Raw genomic sequence first — 22,645 nt, forward strand, 5'->3', positions numbered from 1 at the left:
AAAAAAAAAAAAAAAAATTAGCTGGGAGTTGTGGTGTGCCCCTCTAGTCCCAGCTACTTAAGAGGCTGAGGTGGGAGGATCGACTAAGCCTTGGAGTTTAAGGCTGTAGTAAGGCATGATCACACCACTGCACTCCAGCCTGGGTGACCGAGTAAGATCCTGTTTCAATTACAAAAAAAAAAAGGAAAGTCATTTGTGCAGAAAATACTAATAGCTAACATTTTGTATGCATTTGCTGTTTGCTAGACACTTTACATACTTTCTCATTGATTTATCACAACTGTAAGGTGTGGATACTGTTATTAAACTCCCTTTTAAGATGGCACTTCCTTGCCCAAAGCACACCTTTGGTAAATGATGGCATTAAGGCCTAAAGTTCAGACGGACCCCAAATCCCAACTTCCTAACCACTGCCCTGACCCATCTCTTAATCAAGCAGAAACCCGTCTACTCAGGATGCTCTATATCTGAAAGTAGAAATGATCTTGTAAAGGAAAATGAAGTCTAATTTTCCCACTGCAAATTAGATAATTCAGCTCTGAAATCCGGGTGTTGGATACGAAGAGATCAGAATCTTACATTTTTCCCATTTGAATATCCCTGGGATGGACATGTTATTTCAGTGGCCTTCAGTGAGGCTGGGAAGAGAGGGACTTTGATCTGTGACACTTCCACACCCTACCCCTTCTGCACTGTTCAGGGCTGCTACCATTTTCGTTACCATTCCAAGTTGCTATTTGATTTCTCTATCACTCCTGAGCTGCCTCATGTCCTAGATGTGATCTGTTTCTTAGTATTAGAGGAAGCAGGCGCTAGAGCTGGAAGGGACTACAAGACATTATCTCGTCTAACACTCCCATTTTGCAGATGAGAGAAACTGAGTTCCAGAGAAGTAAATCATCCCAACTCACAGAGCTGGATAACAAGTCCCCGATGAATTGTTCCTTTTTGTGTGTAATAGTGGTGTTTTTCAAGAAAACATGAAAGGGGCCCCCAGAATTCCCCAAAGCCTGAGATAACCACTGGTGGTTCTCAAGATGATTTAGGTGATGTTCAATAGCATTTAACTTCTCTGTCAATCCTTCTAGCATGGGTCAAAGAGGTAATCTCCATTTGGCCCTGTTTTTCACACTTAACACTTGGTAATCTCTCTTTTTAACAAAGCTCAGGCTCAGAGTCTTTGACAGTCAGCGAAGCAGCCAGAGTCTAATAACCTTGTTTTCTTTTCATTGTTTTTATTATTATGCCTCTATTTATGGCACATGATACTGGCTTTCAATGTATAGTACTGATTTAAAGTTTCTTCTAAAATATCTCTATTTATGTTTTTAAAAATTGATCTAAACTGTTAAGGAAATAATAGTGCAGCTGGTTCATAACTGTGACAAGCATCTTGATAATGGCAAGCAAATGACTAAAAGCAGGAGGCATGGCAGTGAACCATTTAAGTGGCAAAGAGTTCAATGATTTGGGGCTCCATACAGGCCCCTGAGGTAGGCATGTCTCAAATCACACTGCCTGGGCCCCTGCCTACTTTGAGAAGGGTCTCTTTTGCATAAGAATTCGGGATGAATTCATATTGACCAATCACTTAGTGCCATCCGTCCCCTGCCCCACAGTTCTACCACTACCACTGTCTGGCTTCTCATGGTGTGACCATGGGAAGCACCCCACCCACAGCCCTTCCAGTCCCCAAATGACCTCCAAGTTCCCTTCTCTTCTCCCCGTAGATTCTGACACTAAAGATGCCCGGTAACTCCTAGAGTATTCCTTCACACCGAAGGTTCGTGACTCACTGTGCCCCCTGTGACCAGGCTTGGGTGGGAGAAATAATGCTGTGTGTGGCAGGGGAGCCATGCTGGTGTGGGGGTTCCCTGGGCCTGCCATCTGGGAACCCAATGGGCCTGGTGTGAGTGACAAATGCTTCTCTAGGGCCCCGTTTCTTCATCTTTGCAATAACTGTCACATTTGGCCTTGGACTCCAAGTTCAAATCATTCTGTCCTGGCTTGATCTCATCTCTCTGCCCACAGGGAAGGTGGCCTGAAGAAGGCAGGCGGAAGGGGAAAGGAAATGGCCAGGGAAACGGGAATTTTCCCATTTGTGAAATGAGAGAGGTGTGTAGTGGATTAGCGTCCCAGATTCACAGGGCTGTTGTGAGGATGAGTTAATTAAGATAACATCTGAGAAATGTCTCAACACAATACCCAGCACATAGTAGGTGCCCAGACGTGCCAGCTGGTCTCACCATCATGAAGCTGCTGGAGGGGCGAGCCAGCCTCTAAGACAGTGCAGGGCTCTGAGAGGTTGCAGCTTCACCCAGGGTCCTTGTTGGTGGAGCCGTTCCACAGCCCAGACCAGCCTCTCCCAAGCCTGCACTGGAGAATGGGCTGATTCCCTGCCCCTGAGTCTGACCAGGGACAGAGGGCACAGTCAGAAAAATCGCATCAGGAAGAGAGTGATGGGATTGGGGGCCCTTGTGTGGAAGAAAAAAAAAAAAATGACAACGAAGCAGTCAAAGGTCAGGAAATCAATTTTTTTCTCCTTACAGATCTATAAGTTGAGAGGCTTGTAAAGGTCAACGTTGTCCTTTTAAAGTACCTCTAGGATTTACATCCTGAGTAACACTTGGTTTCCTCCATGGTAAACATGAAGATCCAATTAGTTTTCCCTATAATTCAAGGAGATCCAAGAAACAGGGACTTTTCCGGTTGGGAGTCAGTTTGGCTATAAAGTTTCTTGCTACACTATTCTGAGGATGAACTTAAATCCGTATCTTACCTCCTGCTTGAAAATGAACATCCCTTCTCTTCTTATCATAATGTTTCTGCTTTCTTTTTCACTTCCCCCCCTTTCCTTTGGAGCCTTGGCCATATTCCTTTTGGCAATTAGAATAAATTCTTCCTACTCAGTTATTTGCTGCACTCAGTTACCTTAAGAATTTTTCTCCCTGACTTGACTCCAGGAGACATTTTAAGGTCCTGTCAAATCAGAATGTTGCTGGAACCCAAGCCTGCTGGGCCCTGTTTCTGTCTTTTACAGTGATATGAACTGGTGATCACTGAATATTTCTCTTTTTTATGGCATCCTTAAGCAAGGATGAAATCACCAATGCAGCCGTTCCATGAACCCTGTTTACAGAGGCTGCTTCTCTGTCTCCTGGTTTCTCCCTCTCCCTCTGGGCTTACCAATCCCTCCTGTTCTTTCCTGGGGGATGAAGGGGTGAAGTGGGCAATAGCCCAAGATGAAACACCCCCCAGGGTAGGCTGTCTTCTCTTGCTGGGCTGTGGGGCTGTTGTGCTGTCAACAACAGGGTCAGTTCTGGATTCCTGGGGTGAGGGGATTGGGAGGTGTCTTTCACTTCCCGTCACAGAGGGTGAGAATCAGTCACATTGTAAGTACTCCAGGCCTTCCGAAAGGCAGGACTGAGCTGGGAAGAGATCTGTGTGTGACTCAAGGAGTGGTGGGTCCTTGGTGGAAATCTGGAAGGATCTTATTTTGCTTACTTTTGACCAAAAGAAGAGTGAACTAGCTCTTCAGTAACAAGAGGATACCCAGTACAAAGACCATTTGGAAGATTTGGCAGGGGACAGTGGACCTGTGTGACTCAATCCCTAGTTGACTGGGGATTCCTGATAATCAGAATAACCAGCATTGATGGAGTGTAAATTATCAAAGGCCCAGTTAGAAACACTTTTCGTGCATTATCTCCTTTAACCTCAGAGCTTTCCTATGACATAGGTGCTATTAATATCTTCATTTCACAGATACACAAACCAAGGCTCAGACAGGTTAAGTTTCTTGCCCCAAGTCCAAGTGAGTAAGGATGAGGCACATTACATGTAATAGTTTGACACAGCATTTTTTTTTTTTCTCCAGCTTTGATGAGTGAAGGAAACAGTGGCTAACCACAGACCTACCTAATATGGTTGAGCTATGGAGGGGTATTTTTATGTTTGGTTCTTAAAAGATTCCTATTTGGTTTTCCTCTTTGCCTGTTGCCTAACAGTCCAGATAGGAAGTATATCAAATCAGAATGCCTTCTGAAGTTGCAAAGAACAGTTCAAAGAAATTCAGCTCAAATTGACTTTAATAAAGGAGATTTATTAGCTCATATAACTGCATGTCCAAAACCAGGGTGATCTAGTACCTCGATGACATTATCATGGACTTAGCTTCTTTCTGTTCTTCTGTTTGCCCTTCTGTGGTGTCAGCTTCCTCCAAAGGCTGACTTGCCTCAGGGTGGCAAGATGGCTGCAGCAGTTCCAGCCTTCACATTTGTGTAGTCAAAAAGGTGAGAGCATTTCTTTTCCCACATTCCAGGCAAGAATCCAAAGATTTACTCTGGTTGGACAACTTAAGTGGCAGCTAACCCTTGAATCAATCCCCATTCAGGGCCAGGCGAGTGGAATTTATTGACTGACTTAATCTAACTAGTGATCATCTGTGGAAATGGGGGTGGAATTCCATCAGCTACATAAGGTATATCAGGAGAATGACTATCCAGATAAAAATCTGGACAGTCAAGGAGAGAACATAGAATGGTTACTGGGAAATACTTTGTATCTTTGTGTTACTTAAAAATAAAACATATCTGTAATCCCAGTACTTTGGGAGGCTGAGACGGGCAGATCATGAGGTCAGGAGATCAAGACCATCCTGGCTAACATGATGAAACCCCATCTCTACTAAAAATACAAAAATTAGCCAGGCATGATGGTGGGCGCTTGTAGTCCCAGCTACTTGGGAGGCTGAGGCAGGAGAATGGTGTGAACCCTGGAGGCGGAGCTTGCAGTGAGCCAAGATCCCGCCACTGCACTCCAGGCTGGGTGACACAGCAAGACTCCATCTGAAAAACAAACAAACAAACAAACAAACAAACCTCATATCTTTGGTCAAAAGTGATAGAATGCCCAATGGCTGAAATGCAGGACTTTATTAATCTCACTTAACATGAAATATGAAGGCAGGCCATTCCATTTAGTGTAGTGGCCCAGTGATGTTCTCAATGACCTGGACTCTTGCTGCTTTGTGAGACTCTGTGTTTCAGCAATGGTCGCAAATGGCTGCTAGAGCTCCAGGCATTACATTCTCAAATGTGACCCAAACAGAGAGGAGGCAGGAGGAAACAAAAGGGCTCTCTTCCCATGCATCTGGACTTCTACTGGGGTGGGATAATTTTTCCCAGAAATCCTCCAGCCATCTCTCTCCTCCATCCATTGGCCTGAACTGGATCATATGACACTTGCTAGCTACAGAGGATGCTGGGAAAGTGAATGCCTGGAGTTCTTCAGTCTGTAGTGGAAGTTGACAAGGAAAAAGTGAATTGAAAAAGGCCTTGGGTAGTCATTCAATAATGTCATGTTTTGGTAATTCTGTGCTAAAGAACTGGAGGCCACGTCCTAAGGATTTTTTTTTTTTTTAAGCGTCAATTTAGAGAATGCTACCAGGATGTGACGTAAGCTCTCTTAGCAAAACTCAGGCTCACAAGCAGTTAGCTTTCAGCCACACTATCTTCAAATATGATGTGCAGTGTAGCAGTAAGTATTCAAGTGCTGACATCAGTGAGAAGTTTATCAGAAGCGAGTTTAGGCATCAGCCTACTTCACACTGTCAGCACTAAATGAACACCTCACACCTAATTAAAAATCAGAGGCCTAAAGTAGGCTTATAAAAATGGGAAATTCCAATATAGACTTTTAATTAATCTGAAGTTATTTTTTTTCTAAATGGCAAAAATATTTCCCTACTAATTAATTGCCTAGTCTTCAGGGCTCTAAGTTCAGTCTCCAAGTACATTACAAATATTCTATCACTCAATAAATTGTGGCTAGTATCAGCAAAATATTTTGGCTTATTTGAAGATTGGAGCAACGAGGCCAAGAAAGTGACTCAATAGATTTGAGGAACAGTAGAGTGAAGGATGCTGAGAACAATCTGATTACACACACGCATTTATCAATTATGTTTTCAGTTTTGAGCTCTCCAACTTTGGATATTTTTTTTTTCTTCTGACTTCCTTTGAAAAATGACAAGAGCAAATTTTTCGCTGCAGTTGGAAGCAGACTCTGTAAGAAGACAGAGGCCAATTGGGGGGAAACTGTGACAAATGAATCTGCTAGGAGGAAAGAAAAACTTAAACCATTCGGAGATTGAGGGATCCGGGAGTAATTGCAGTTTGGCTAGGCAGGGCCAATGCAGACTTACATTTTAGTACTGACTCACAACCAACATTTCATAGTGCTTTAGCATTTATGAGGCATTTTTACGTACATTGCCAATTGGCCCAGGCTGTAATAAATCTTCACTAGAGCATATTTGGTATGTACAATTACAGTGGGATGTAATAGGTATTATTTTTGGCAGTCCAGCAGTTTATCCCCCATCTTCTCTTTTGTGGCAGTTGACTCAGGCCTGGCCAATCATAGCACCCAACCACCTGAACCCATGGAGGACCAGTCAGGGTCTTCCCCTGGGATTTTAGTATATAGTCAAGTAGTTACCCATCTACTCCGTGCTGTAAAACTGGGAGAAAAAACTGGGGCCGTAGAGGAGAACAGTGGAGATGGAGAGAACTTAGCAACACTTTCGGGCCCAGGTTCAATCTGCCTGAACAAAGACCTTAGTGATGTCCTAGTTAAGTGAGCCAATAAATTCTGTTTCTGGCTTAGCTACTGTGAGCTAAGTATCTGTCACTTGCATGGAAGAGTCTGCTGACTGATATCACCATTGATGCAAGTTACAATCCATCTTTCCAGGTTCAGCTTAAACTGAGTCCCCTGATGAAGTTTTCCCTGTTGACCCTTCCTTTTTCCAATAGCTATATCACTCACTGACTGTAGCAAACAGTACAATGTTGGATGCAATCGCAATATTCTCTTATTTTTTAGATGTCTTTTCAGCTGGAAAGTCCTATGGGAATGGATAATAGGGTCCTCAACTAATAAACAGGAGGCATTCCGAAGATTTATTTTTGAAACTTTTTGGTTAGAACTTGAAATACATTTCTCCACGGAAGTAAGTTAAGCAATGGTTTAGTGCCCAGACTAGCTCACAAAAGCCTATTTTACGGAAGTGTCTGTACAATGGCAAAGAATAATAGAGGCGTCATGCAGAAAACTAGTGCTTGAAAAATAAAGTAAGTTTGACTTAAGAAAACAAGAAGGTCGAGGCAGATTTTTCTGGACTATTAGAAGGAAATTTAGAATTGTATTGTTCATTTTCTTAAGCATTGGTTTTGATTTTTACCAAACTTACACATCCATGTGGTTTAAAGAGTCAAATAGTTCTACAAGATTTATCAGAAAAAGTAGCAGTTTCAGAAACACCCGCCTTCTCAACTTCCTGCTTCTTGAAGGCAACTGCCTTTAAATTTTTTAACTATTTATTTTGATAGTTAACACATAGGTCTTATTCACTTCCCGATTTTTTCTCTTGTAGGTTTTATCTATTAATTCCCATTAAGGAATATAAGAATTTAAGAATTTGGCTTTCATCCTTGCCTGCCCACTCCTCCACACCCTCCCCTGCATCCAGCAAGAACACACTGCTCATACACTATCTTCTTGATGTAGTTTTATCATGAATTTGGTTTAATATTTAATATTCTTGTTACTATGACTAGATAGATACAATTCACTGCTGAGTCATGTAGTATCAAAGAGTACCAGGATTATTTTCCTTTCTATCACAACTTCAAGTTTTCCCAGGAATAATCTTACATTTTGCTTACTTGCTGAGATTTTAAAGTAATTATTAATTTAACCTCAAATTTACACCCAGCTGGTCTCATGTCTTTTCTATATGGCCGATACCCATTATGTTTTCTATCAATTTCATCTTTTTGGAGACATGGCTCTCGGAACCTTCTGACCTGCTCAATTTGGAATCACTGTTCTCTAGTAGCTTTTAAAGAAAAGTGTATGAGGTATATATATATACACACACACACACACATATATATATTAGAACATTCATATCTCAAAATGTCTTTATCTTCTCTTTAATGATAACTTGGCTGCATACATAATTCCAGGTGGAATGTATTTTTCCCTTTGAATTTTGAAGTCACTGTGCCATTATGATGCACCAATTACCATGGACTCTGGAGCTAGACTATCTGGTCCAAATCTCAGCTCTACCGTTATTACACATGTCATATTGCAAAAGTTACTTTGCTCCTTTCTACCTCAGATGTGTCTTCTGTAAAATGGAGATAATGATAGTAGCTCTCTCATAGGGTTACTGTGAGGATGAATTGTAAAGCACTTAAAATAGTGCATGGCATATAGTTCAAGACTACCCTAAATATTAGCTTTATTGTCTTCCAACTTCTGCTGCTGTTGAGAAGTCTGTTCTGATTCTTGATTTTTTTTTCCTAGGTAACTTATTATTTGTCTTTAGAAGTAGTTAAAATCTTCAGAATGATGAAATTTCAGAATGATGTTCCTTTGTGTAGGTTCTGATCATTCCAACAACTCAAACTTGTTCTGGGTACTCAACAGTTCTTTTTTTTTTTTTTTTTTTGAGATGGAGTCTCACTCTATTGCCAGGCTGTACAGCAGTGGCGCAATCTTGGCTCACTACAACCTCTGCCTCACGGGTTCAACTGATTCTTCTGCCTCAGCCTCCCAAGTAGCTGGGACTATAGGCGCCAGATACCACGCCCAGCTAATTTTTATATTTTTAGTTTCATCATATTGGACAGGCTGGTCTCGAACTCCTAACCTCATTATTCGACTGCCTTGGCCTCTCAAAATGCTGGGATTATAGGCATGAGCCATTGTGCCCGACCTCAACAGGTCTTTTCAATCAGGAGACTCATGTCCTTGAAATTGGGAAAATCCTATTGATTAATGAGCTAATTTTTTTTTTTTTTTGAGATGGAGTCTCGCTCTGTCGCCCAGGCTGGAGTGCAGCGGCAGGATCTCAGCTCACTGCAACCTCCGCCTCCCGAGTTCAAGCTATTCTCCTGCCTCAGTCTCCTGAGTAGCTGGAATTACAGGCATATGCCACCACGCCTGGCTAATTTTTGTATTTTTATTAGAGACGGGGTTTTACCATATTGGTCAGGCTGATCTTGAACTCCTGACTTCGTGATTCACCCACCTTGGCCTCCAAAAGTGATGGGATTACAAGTGTGAGCCACCTCGCTGGCCAATTAGCTAATTTTAATCTAATTGCTGGGCGTGGTGGCTCACCCCTGTAATCCCAGCACTTTGGGAGGCCTAGATGGGTAGATCATTTGAGGCCAGAAGTTTAAGACCAGCCTGGCCAACATGGAGAAACCCCTTCTCTACCAAAAACACAAAAATTAGCCAGGTGTGGTGGCAGACGCCTGTAATCCCAGCTTCTCGGGAGGCTGAGGCAGGAGAATCACTTAAACCTGGGAGGCGAATGTTTCAGTGAGCCGAGATCGTGCCACTGCACTCCAGCCTGGGTGAGAGTGAGACTCCATCTCAAAAAAAAAAAAAAAAAAAAAGAAAACAATTATTAATCTAATGATAGCCTCACTTCTATTTTTTCTGTCCTCTCTTTCTGGAACGTCTGTCATTTAGTTGGTCTGATGTGCCCTTTATTTTTATATATTTTTACCTACATTTTTTATCCGATAGTCTTTTTGTCACATACCTAATGTTCAAGAACTCTGCCCTATTCTAATTTCCTTTTTCAAAAGACCAAAAGAAACCAAACCAAAACGACAGCCTGTTCTTGTTTCATGGATGCATCTTTGTTGTCTCTAATAATTTTTTTTTTTTTTTTTTGAGACGGAGTCTCGCTCTGTCGCCCAGGCTGGAGTGCAGTGGCTGGATCTCAGCTCACTGCAAACTCCGCCTCTTGGGTTCACTCCATTCTCCTGCCTCAGCCTCCCGAGTAGCTGGGACTACAGGTGCCCGCCACCATGCCCGGCTAATTTTTTGTATTTTTTAGTAGAGACGGGGTTTCACCGTGTTAGCCAGGATGGTCTTGATCTCCTGACCTCGTGATCCACCTGCATTGGCCTCCCAAAGTCCTGGGATTACAGGCGTGAGCCACCGTGCCAGGCCAATTCTTTTGTTTAAATATATTTACCCTCTCCAGTGATTAAACCTTCAGTGTCTTGCTGGGTAAGGGGCTGTCACCCAGCTGCAATAACTTGGAGAGGCTATCTAAATGTTTCTTCAACAGACTTCCAATTAAAGCTCTGTTTTCTCCTTTGTTTCCTAGTTCTGCAGTGCAAACTGGGATTCTTCTCAGTGTTCACCATCATCAGTTTAGGATTCTGCTTCCATGGCTCTTCTGTCAGTTACCACTAGCCTTAAAAAAAAAAAAAAAATGGAAACAATTGTTCATGTCACAGTTTTCAATTTGCTCATCAAGAACATCTTTTCATGTCAATAAATATTCTCTAATAGACAATTGTGCATAGTTGTCTTGTATTCCTTCATATTTATGTATCATGATTTATTTAAACAACTTTCTACTGTGGGACAAATTTTGGTTCTTTCCAAACTCTTTATATTATAAGCAACAGTGAGTTGAACATTTTTGTTGCAAAAACTCTGTTTACACTGTTATTTCCTCAAATTCAACTCAGTGCTACTTTTGACAGTTCTACTTTTGGTGGCTTTTAATCCCATGCTTTGTGAGATAAAGTCTCTACTAATATATATGTTTGGGAATGCTATAATTCTATATGGGTCTGGAAACCAATTTTAAAAGCGCCACACATTTCTTCTGTTGTACAGTTCAGTTTGGAAGCCATCATGGTTGTAGACTCAGCTGCCATGTACCTAAGGAAAGCTGTGCCGATAGAGGTCAGAGTGAAGCAGTAGAAGAAAAATTGGCAGGGCAGGGGATGTCTGGCTTAGAATGACAAACAGCCCAAGATTAGTAGAAAGTACATGGCATAATCCACCTACTTAGCACCTGGATGTGCTTAGAGCTCTATACAGTGGGAAGTATTGCTTTAGGCAGAATTTCATTAAAAATACTCATGACTCCACTGAAATAAGGCACATTGATTTGGAAGCAAAACTTAAGTGTGTTTTTTTTTTTGTTTTTGTTTTTTTATAAAAACAGTGTTTCACACTGCTGAGATTTTTGAGTGAGGGCTCCAGAAAACAAGTACTATTTCAGCAAAGTCAAATAAAAGACAGAGTCTAGTAATTCTTAAACTAGTGAGCAGAAACCTCAGAAGGCAAGCTTGTTACAATGCAAGTTTCTGGTTTCTGGACTTCGTCACTTTTTTTTTTTTTTTTTTTTTTTTGAGACAGGGTCTTGCTCTGTTGCCCAGGCTGGACTGCAGTGGCATGATCATGGCTCACTGCAGCCTCGACCTCCTGGGCTCAATCGATCCTCCAACCTCCGCTGCCCAAGTAACTAGGACCACAGGCATGCACCATGATGCCCAGCTAATTTTTAAATTTTTTTGTAGAGACAGGGTCTCATTATGTTGCCCAGGCTGGTCTCAAACTCCTGGCCTCCAGCAATCCTCCTGCTTTAGCCTCCCAAAATTCTGGGATTACATGCCTGAGCCACCCTGCACAGCTCATTCTGACAGGGATAGGAAGCAGCCAAACACCTAGATAGATAGGGGCGGGTACCCGGTGAAACCCCACCTCCAAACTGAAGACAATTTAAAGCTGAAAAGCCAAACTACAAGTTAAATCCTCCCACCAGATTGAGAACTTGTCTTCCTGTTTGGCGTGCTTTCCCGATTGGTCACCACCCTTCACCTATTTTACAAGTACCTACCCTTTCCTAATTGGTTTTCTACACTGTCATACTCACCTTTGAGTGGTGTCTTTGCTTTAACCTTTTTAGCATAATCACAAACCAACCAGCACACACTCCCCATTCTGAGTTCATAAAGGCCCCAGACCCAGTCATACAGGGGAAATTTCCTGCCTTTGGGTAGGGGGGCAACCCCACATCTCCTCTTTGCTGAAAGCCATTTTCATGGCTCAGTAAAATTCTTCACCTTCACCACCCTCAACAACTCTATGTGACCTCATTCTTCTTGGACCTGGACAAGAGCTTGGGACTCACCCCGTGTGGGTACCCAGAAAAGGCTGTCACACTGGCCCTTGCCGGTAGAGGGCAGCTGCCCCAAGCCACCATGAGGCGAGAGGCCAACAGAGCTGCTAACTCACCGCCCTCCATATATCTGCCAATGGAGGAACTGAAGGAGCACTGTAACACCCTCTCTGGGGCTTCGGGGCCATGTCCCCGCACAGAGCTTGCTCCTATTTTGTGCCTGGAGCAGCCAGCTGGGTTCTGCACTCACTTGTTCATGTGCTCCCTCCTGCAAGGGGTTGAGCCTGGCAGGCCTGCCGAGTAGAAGGGGTGCCCCGGCTGGCAGAGGGGCCGAGAAAAATCCTGCATCAATTCCTCATAGTCTAACACATCAGCTATAGTGTCGGCCCTAAGTCCTGAACCTGTAACAAGGACCTCCAAGGAATCTGATGTCAGTGCTCCATGGATCACAGTTTGGGAAACTGACTTAAGACTGTTTTGTCAGAAATCACCAGAGTTGCTTGAATCTGGAAACTTCTCTGGAATTCCCTTGTTACCTGTCACAGGATTTTAGGCTTAAGGCTGAGAAGAGTTTTTAACACCAAACAGGGCACAACCCTTGGTTGACCCACTTCAAAGCGGCTTTTAAGGAGCCAGTGTCAAGCAAATGTTTGTGATGGTAGGGTTTTCTTTTCTTTTCTTTTTTTTTTGGAGAGAGTCTTGCTCTGTCGCCCAGACTGGAGTGCAGGGGCGCGATCTCAGCTCATTGCAAGCTCCGCCTCCCGGGTTCACGCCATTCTCCTGCCTCAGCCTCCTGAGTAGCTGGGACTACAGGCGCCCGCCACCGCGCCCGGCTAATTTTTTGTATTTTTAGTAGAGACACGGGAGTAGAGACGGGGTTTCACCGTGTTAGCCAGGATGGTCTTGATCTCCTGACCTCGTGATCCACCCGCCTCGGCCTCCCAAAGTGCTGGGATTACAGGCGTGAGCCACCAAGCCCGGCCGGGAAGGTAGGGTTTTCTAACCTTGTTCCGGCAGCTGTCTCTTTGCTAGGGGTACTTAAAATTCAGCAATCCCTTCAGAAAGCAAGGGATTCTGTCAGGCCGGAAGGCTGTATAGAGCTTGGTAATGGGCTTTGAAAGCGGTAATTAGGGAAACTGAAAAATCAGGCCGGCTTGCTTTTTGGCCTCAGGAATAGGAAATGGCCACTTATACAATTTGGAAGCCCATTTTTTGAGGTTCCTGTTCCTCTTTGCGCCCTTTTCGTGTTCTAACAACGCCTCTCGTCCTTCTGAGGCCTGTCGCTCTACTTTGAATAATTCTAGAGTTCAATTAAAGACGCAAACACTCGAATGTTTGACCCTAACAAGTAGTCAACGCCCTCAACGTAGAGAGTCGGGCTGGGGCCTGGCGGTGTGAAGCTCTCGCAGCTCTCAGGAGTTCATTATTGGGAGTTCCATGAGGGAACGTCGTTTTCGCTGCAGAGGGGCCCAAACACGCTCCCACTTCTGTCCCTCCGGGCCACAGGCTGCAGCGTAGGGCCTCTAGGGTCAAAGGTTGCGGGCGGCGAAGCCCACAGGGGCTGACTGGGCCGTCGCGTCACTCGCGACCTGTCCCCGCCGGACCCGCCCCTGCCCTGAGGCACCAGTGACTCCTGCTGCAGAGGGTAAGCGCTGCGGGGCCCCCGGACGTCCTGAACAGGGCGCCGGGTCGCGGGCGAGCCCCGAGATCTGCAGACTCCCGCCACCTCCTCCGCGCGCCCTGAGCGCGGGCCAGGGCGTCCGGTCCACCCGGAATTCAAGTTAAGATCCGCGGCGGCCTGGCTGCTTCTCTTCCGCCTGGATAGAGCTGTGGGTCCCGGGGGCCTTTCAGTGGTGCAGACACCGCTCCTGCGTGGCGGGGGGCAGCAGTGTCCATTGTCCCCAGCCGTGTTCTCCCTCAGCCTCCCCTGCTGCCCTTGAACGCTTTGTCCTTGCGCAGGCGGGGCCGAGGTCTGTTTGCAAACCTCCCGCGTCTCCCCGGTCAGGAGAAGCCGCCTGCTAGCTCCTCGGCTCTGCTCACGAATTCCCTCTAGAAAACACGCCGAAAGGGGGAGCTTTGGGTCAAACGAAAGCTTTTCTGTTCCGCCTTCTGCGCACCTGGTTTTAATAAGAGCCTAGGGAGAAATACGGCCGGGGTGGGGGTGGGGGCTGAAGGATCCCCAAAAATTCTGTCCAGAGAGAGAAAGAAGGGTGCACGTGGACTGTACGTGCGCAGACGCACTCACTGTACAAGGCTTTGTAAAGACCTTGTGCACTTTTCAACTTTAATTGTAGCCTGGAGAGGATGTAGGTTGTAGTGATGTTAGAAATGGGATGTAAACCGCAGTTAAAAACACATTTGTTAACATCGAGGACAAGGAGACTGCGCAGTCGTGCACAATGTATTTTTTTCTTCCCAGTTTTCATAACAAAAAAGGAATATTGAAAAACAACCGCCGCCCCTTCCTATACTCCCACCTTCCTGATCATCGTGCACACTTGTTTTTACATAGTTGCAATTAGAGGTACACGGCATTCTTAGTTCAAATTCTGGCACAAGGGAGGTAAATTACATTCCAGCAGAGCGGAAGTCTTCATTAATTCTAAGAAAAAGATCTCCCAATACATGAACTGGAAGTTAAAGATGATATCATGCTTTCAACCTATATTATAAAAGTTTAAAGGATAAAGGACATGAAAGGCTTTTAAAAAAGACCTTTGTCAGACGTATAAATGTAAATATGTCTGCCCAGATTATTATTGCATGTTCTTTTAAAGCCAGGGGAAAGTTCTTTCCAACAAAGGACTTTGATCTTTACACTCTTAAGAGGATATCTCTTTTCCTGCCTTGTACTAAGTTTTGAGAATACTAAATTTCCATGAAACATTTCTATCTATCTTTCTTTTTTTTTTTGAGATGAAGTTTCACTCTGTCACCCAGGCTGGAGTGCAATGGCGCAATCTCAGCTCACTGCAACCTCTGGCTCCTGGGTTCAAGCGACTCTCCTGCCTCAGCCTCCTGAGGAGCTGGGATTACAGGCACCCGCCATCTTCCCTGGCTAATTTTTGTATTTTTGTAGAGAGGGGGGTTTCATCATGTTGGCCAGGCTGGTCTTGAACTCCTGACCTCAGGTGATCCACCCACCTCAGCCTCCCAAAATGCTGGGATTACAGTTGTGAGTCACTGTGCCTGGTCTCCAAGAAACATTTCTTAAACTCCTAATCAGCATTTAATCAGAGCCCTCAGGGCCTTGTAATTCTGTTCCCTCTATCTAGAATGCTTTTCCCCTTCCTTTGTGTTGCTAGCTCCGCCTTATTCCGATCCCAGCTGACATAGCTGCATACCCCATGCAACATCGAGATTTTATGTACTTCAAAGCACTAACCACAATCTGAAATGGTTTCACTAGTTTCATTATTGCCTGTCTCCCATTCCCTGAATGATACAAGCTACACAAAAGTAGACACCTTGATGTTTTGTTTGCTGTTGTATTCTAGAACCCTATCCCCCCCAACACCACCAGCATCTACCAGGATTGGTATCTAGTAAATACTAAAAAATAAATAAATAAAAAGTTTGCAGTATGGAGTGAAGCCAGGAGAGCACTTGCTAAGAGATTGTGCCCCTTGAGGAAGCATCTTTGGTCCCCTGTCCCCCACCCTTGCCTTTCTCCTGGGTGGCTTAGGTGTAGTTGCTCACAGTTGCTCTCTGACTCGCTGGCCCTTCTTAGGATCCAACCTGCAGGGTCCCAGACCAGCTCCAGGAAATAAGACTTGGAGGCAAGCAGGGGCCTCGGGCAGTTTCTTCTGGGTCTGGATTTTGGACTGGAGAACAACTGGGACTCTCCCCCAGAGGCCTGGGGACTGCTGGCCCCACGAACCCTCTGACCCTTTAGCACTTCCCAGTGCTTGGCTGCGTGTGTGAGGTTCCGAGGTTCGTGCATGGTGGGAGCTGCTCATGAAAGATGCTGTGTTTATTTTGGACTCCAGGCACAGGGAATAATTAGGGGAGTGACCTGCTGCTAAAGTTGAGGTCTTTCCTTGTGGGCTGGGCCATGAGGCTGCTGTCTGGCCTGCTTGCTGGCAAAGGCCATGGATTCCTGTGGATTCTTGCATGGTTCTCAAGAACCACGTCTCTGAGAAAACCTTCACGAGGAAGAGGCTGGGAGTGGCGTCAAGAAAGTTTGGACTTTTCCAAACTTTTGGACGATTCTTTGGGGATTGGTGATTGTTGAGCACCCCCTGGGCAATACTAAAGTGGAGTGTCTGCGCCTGCTTGTCCTTTCTCAAGGCTGCACAGAGATCCCAGGGTCTTCCAGGCCCCCCTGCCTCCCCCTGCCGCTGGGGCCTGCATGTCCAGTGGGTGGAGTTCAAAGACCACAGCTGTGGAAGGAACTGGATATTCTGCGAACTGCCAGTTGCCAGGTAGGGAGAAGCTTTTCCTTAAGCTTCACAGTGCCCGGCACAATGCCTGGCACACAGTGGGTGTTTAATAAATGTTCATGCAAGTATGAAGCATGGGAGTGCCCTTCAAACTGGGTTTCTAGTTCAGCTGTGTCAGATTTTTTGCAAAAGTAATAGATTCAGTGAAGGTAAACCCAGGGGGCCAACTGTCTGTGTTCAAATTCTGACCACTCCACTTACAAGCAGGAGATAATAATGTTATCCACTTCATGGGATTGTTATGAGGACTAGAAGTGAAAAATTTTGTAAAGCACTGAGAACAGAGTCTGACACATAGTAAGTAACAGGGTACGTGCTAAAACAAATTTAGAATAGAATGTGGAGAAGGTAAGAATTACCTCAGGAAGGAAAGGGGATGGAGTCAGGGAGGGGCACACTGGATATTTCAAAAGTAGGTCATTTTCTTATTTTTAAACTGGGTGAATATATTGATCTTGTTATGTTGTGATTCTTTATCCTTCACACATCTTTTGTAAATGTTTTGGTATTTACATAGATATGATACAAAATTTAAAACAGCAGACTCTGATGTGTCATATTGTTCATTTTAATGCACTGAAGACCTTGAGGCATTAACTTGTGTGACCTGTCTTGTTCTTTCACAACATTTTGAGGGAAATACTATTATTAATATTAAGATTTCCAATGCATAAGGTCTGGACTATTAAATACTGGAGCCAGGATTTAAATCAGAGTCTGTGTTCTTAGTTGCTATGTATGGCATTTCTTATGTGTCATTGATATAGCAGGTTGTATCTGAGCTTTACCAAAATGAAATCCATTACCTGCCAGTGTACACTGACATGAAATTGCACATATGACTCATCTGTGTGAATTCGGATTTTTCTCAATGCATGAAACCAAGTTGAAAAGCAGAAATAAACTGGATACAGGAATGACTGACTGTAAATGGACACCCCTAATCTTCTACTTCTATTTAGCAAAACAGCCTACTATTCTCAGTAGTTCACTTGATGATAATAAGAAGTGCTATACATTTTCATTTAAAGTAAATATACAGACAGCCTCCCTAAAATTATGATTATTCAACTTCACAATGATGTGAAAGCAATATGCTGTGCTTTGACTTTTATCTTTTCTGGAGCTAGTGATGTGTGGTAGGATACTGTCTTGCCATGCTGTTGTAGCTACAGGGAGCTATGACGTGTTTAATAAGGTAGGCTAAGCTAGGCTAAGCCATGATGTTCAGTAGGTCAGATGTGTGAACAAAAGTTCTTTGATAGAGGAAAGAGGAAAGAGACTTTATTCCAGTAAACTGTTTGCAAACTGGGGAGAGGCATCCTGTGATATAAAATTAAAGTACATTCTAGGGAACGCAGGGTGTGTTTTTTGTTCTGTTTTGTTTGTTTGTTTTTCGACAGTCTCACTCTGTCGCCAGGCTGCAGTGCAATGGCGCGATCTTGGCTCACTGAAACCTCTGACTCCCTGGTTCATGTGATTCTCCTGCTTCCAGCTCCAAGTAGCTGGGATTACAGGCATGTGCCACTACACACAGCTAATTTTTTGTATTTTTAGTAGAGACGAGGTTGCACCATGTTGGCCAGGATGGAAGTGGTTTCATTTATTTTTATTTATTATTATTTTTTGCGACGTAGTTTTGCTCTTGTTGGCCAGGCTGGAGTACAATGGCGCCATCTCTGCTCACTACAACCTCCGCTCCCCCATTCTCCTGCCTCAGCCTCCCACGTAGCTGGGATTCCAGGCATGTGCCACCACACCTGGCTAATTTTGTATTTTTAGTAGAGACAGGATTTCACCATGTTGGTCAGGCTGGTCTCGAACTCCTGACCTTAGGTGATCCGCCCACCTCAGACTCCCAAAGTGCTGGGATTACAGGCATGAGCCACTGTGCCTGGCAGTTTTTATCTTTTTTTTTTTTTTTTTCTGAGATGGAATCTTGCTCTGTCACCCAGGCTGGAGTGCAGTGGTTCAATCTTGGCTCACAGCACCACCTCCACCTTGGTTCAAGCGATTCTCCGCCAAGTAGCTGGGACAATAGGCACGTGCCACCACACCCGGGTAATTTTTTTTATTTTTAGTAGAGATAGCGTTTCACCGTGTTAGCCAGGATGGTCTCGATCTCTTATAGAGAACATTTCAGTCCAGGTTGCCATTCAGATCTGCTTATGCAAACGAAGGATTCAAGCTTGCTTAGTTCTGATTGGTTGGTGTTTGTTGGGCTCTGATTGGTCAGTGGAGATAACAGTTTATTGGTTGGTTCAGGTGGGATAAATATCAACATGTGGCTATGAAAGTACCAAAGTTAAGCAGAAGTGCAGGTTTTCTGGAAACTCAGAGTAGGTGTGTAATATCTAGTCAGCAAATGGCCACTTGGCTCTAATCTAAATTTAGGCCCATTTAGCCTCTCTGGATTCATCCTCAGGGATGATTCATCTTTAGGCTTTTTCAGGGTTCACAAGTGTATTTAATGTATTTTTGACTTAATATTTTCAATGTACAATGGATTTATTGGGTTATAACCCAATCATAAATCAAGGAACATCTGTATATGAAATGAGATGCCACTTGTATTTGTTTTAATCTGTAAATAAAACATATAAAGTCATCAGAAAAAAGGGTCTAGGGTGCAGGAAAAAGAATAAATGAAAATTTGCTATCACTGGCTTAAGAATATATTGAAGTTTGGGAATTCAATGGTGTGTAAAGTAGGACTAAATGTTATTCCTTAATTCAACAGACATGCATTAAATGCTTCTTATATCTAAAGCACTGTGTTAGCACTCAGGTAAAATACAGAGATGAATAAGACTTTAATATTTAAGGCTGTTTGCAGTCCTTTGATAAAGTAACACATTAATGTACAACTGACTGTATTGAAACATGACACTAAATACAAGCTGATTGTATTAAGAACTAAGAGATTTCAACAGTTGAAGAATTTTGAGGAGTTCAAAGCAAAGACTTATGACTTCACAAAGACTCAGCATTTGAGCTGGACTTGGAAGTTGGGTAGAGAAGAAGAGGAGGGAGAGAGCTCAAATCTGACGGAGGATGAGTAGATGTGCGGTGGCAGGAAACCTTGATATCTATTTGGGAAATGGAAAACAGCTGAGTTGACTAGACCATGAGGTTCCCTGAGATGGGAAATGAAGCTGGTTGAGGGGGTTGAAGCGACAAGTACGAAAAAATCTCACATGCTAGCTGAAGGGTCTGGCTTTCCTTATTTCGTGGGCCATGGGGAGCCACTTGGAGTGTCCAAGTATAGTTGTGGCATGCTCAGCATTGTGCTCTGGAAGCATTCTTCTGTTGGTGGTTAAGATATTATCAGAGGGAAGAGAGCTGAGGGATATGAAAACCCATGAGGAGGCTATTGGGATAGTCTAGTGGGGAGAGTCATGAAGACTTCAACTAATACGGCAGCAGAGAAGATAGGAAGAAAGGAGATTAATGGAAAAGGTATGGCTGGAGCCGAATTTATAGATTGATCAGTGATGGAATGTGTCGACAGAAGAGGAAATCAGAAAAGACTATGGTTTTGAGATTGGGTGCCACTGACAAAATAGAGATGTCAAGAAAGGAACTGCTGAGCACATAAAAAAGGGGGGGAGATCAGTGGGTGTGAAGCTGAGAAGTGAGAAAATGGGACGTCAAATTTCTACACTGTAGGACTTCTCCGATTTTTTAGACAGAATGCATCATCTGCCATTTCCCAGGCTGACCTTAGAAAATTCTCTTTCCTCCTTCCCAAACATTTCTCAGAAGAGTTTGGAAATGTGTTTACATGCCAGGCCTACAAGTAAGGAGAAAGCCAGGTGCTTTGGATTTTCAGGCTGTCGTCTTTAACAGTGTCAGGCCTACATTAGATAAAGAAAACACCTAACTGTAAGCCTCACGCCCAGGACGCTGGGTTCTGGAACCCAGATCAGCCTGCATTTGTCCTTGTCTTCTAGCTGCTATTCTAGGCCCTATTTCATCATGCCTCGGATCTATAGCATCTGGGGGAGTACAGTATCCTCTTTGAAAGAAAGTGAGAATTTCACACTCATGCCTGAAAGGCTGGGAATTTACTGAGAAAATTTGAATTTTCTTAAGAACTCTGAAGGCCTGGAAGAGGTGGAGGCTGTCTTTCTATTATTGGTGCTTGGCTGCTGCTCTTGTTTAGACATTGTTCCCTTTAGATCAGGGCCCTTGGGTTTTGGGTTTTGAAACATCATGTATGTTATTTAACACTAGATCATCTAAACTGACTCATCTCTAGGTCGGCTGCAAGCTGTCCAAGTGATTTAAGGATGTAATTCCAGTTAAATCAAAGCCTCCCTTTACCAGAAAGTCATCCCTGTGATTAAAAAAAAAAAAAGTGGTAAAATAAAATATATACAACATCAAATGTACCATGTAAACCATTTTTAGGTGTACATTTCATGGCATTAAGGACATTCACAATGTTGTGCAGCCATCAACACCATCTATCTCTAGGACTCTTTTCATCTTGAAAAATTGGAACTCTATGCTAATTAACAATAATTCCCCATTTCCTATTCCTCCCAGCCCTGGTAACTAACATTCTATTTTTTTTTTTTTTTTTGAGACGGAGTCTCACTCTGTCACCCGGGCTGGAGTGCAGTGGCACGATTTCTGCTCACTGCAACCTCCACCCCTAGGTTCAAGCGATTCTCCTGCCTCAGCCTCCTGAGTAGCTGGGATTACAGGCACCCGCCACTATACCCAGCTAATGTTTTGTATTTTTAGTAGAGACAGGGTTTCACCATGTTGGCCAGACTGGTCTTGAACTCCTGACCTCCTGATTCACCTGCCTCAGACTCCCAAAGTGCTGGGATTACAGGTGTGAGCCACTATGCCCGGCCTACCATTCTATTTTCTATGAATTTGACCACTCTAGGTATCTCATATAAGTGGAGCCACACACTATTTGTTCTTTTGTGTCTGCCTTATTTCATTTAGCATATTGTCTTCAAGGCTTATCTATGTTGTAGCATGTGTCAGAATTTCCTTCCTTTTTTAAGGCTGAATAATATTCCATTGTAGAGATATACCACATTTTGTTTATTCACCCATCTGTCCTTAGACATTTGGGTTGCTTCTGTCTCCCTGTAACCTTAAGTTCTTTTTTGTTTTTTGAGATGGAGTCTCTCTCTGTCGCCCAGGCTGGAGTGCAGTGGCGCCATCTCAGCTCACTGCAAGCTCCGCCTCCCGGGTTCATGCCATTCTCCTGCCTCAGCCTCCTGAGTAGCTGGGACTACAGGCGCCTGCTAACACACCCTGCTAATTTTTTTGTATTTTTAGTAGAGACGGGGTTTCACCATGCTAGCCAGGATGGTCTCGATCTCCTGACCTCATGATCCACCCGCCTCAGCCTCCCAGAGTGCTAGGACAGGCATGAGCCACCGTGCCCGGCCCAACCTTAAATTCTTTAAGTACTTCCCGCCACACAAGTTGGAGAAGCCTTTTGGGTGTGTTTTAATTACGTTTGTGTTATTAATAGAAAATTAATAGAAAATCACATCTCACTAACTCAAGACGTGAAACTGCACATCAAACTTTATAGAAAAACTTTAGAGAAGAAACCACTTTTTAATCTCCATTCGAAGTGGATTTGAATAGAAGCAGTTCTGTACTTGACTGGAAGTCGTGGTCCCAGAAGCTAACCAGTGATTCCTGGCAGGAGAAGTAAATGCCTTTTAGTTTGGGAAGGGAAAAGGGTTGTCTTACCAGGAAGCAGTTCAACATTGGGGCCCTTTGTGCTTCCCAGACCTTGAAAAGGCCGTGGGCATTTGGAGAGAGAGAGGTGGAAAAGTCAGTAGGTTGGTTGGAAATCCAGTCCCAGACTCGTGCAGGAACGTGGGTGTTTCCCAGGAACATGCTACTTTGGGAGCTGCTTGCTGGTTTAGTTTTGAGTGGGAAAGAACAGAAGTAGAAGCAAAGAGCAGATTGGTGGAATGGAGGAAGATGGAAACCAGAGTCCTTTCCTCAGCCCACCTTCCCACACCATCCTTCTTTCCTCTTCCCCAGCGGAATTTGGCTCAGAGAAAACAAAACAAATTTGAGCTATTAGGTGTGGCATATTTTCAAGGCTAGTTGGGAAGTAGACATTTGATGAGGTTTGTTTGTTTTTTGTTTTTTCCCTCTTGTCAGCCTCACAGGGAACCAGATTTTTTGTTTGTTT

Source organism: Mandrillus leucophaeus, unplaced genomic scaffold, assembly GCF_000951045.1.
Source record: "Mandrillus leucophaeus isolate KB7577 unplaced genomic scaffold, Mleu.le_1.0 Scaffold73, whole genome shotgun sequence".
NCBI lineage: Eukaryota > Metazoa > Chordata > Mammalia > Primates > Cercopithecidae > Mandrillus > Mandrillus leucophaeus.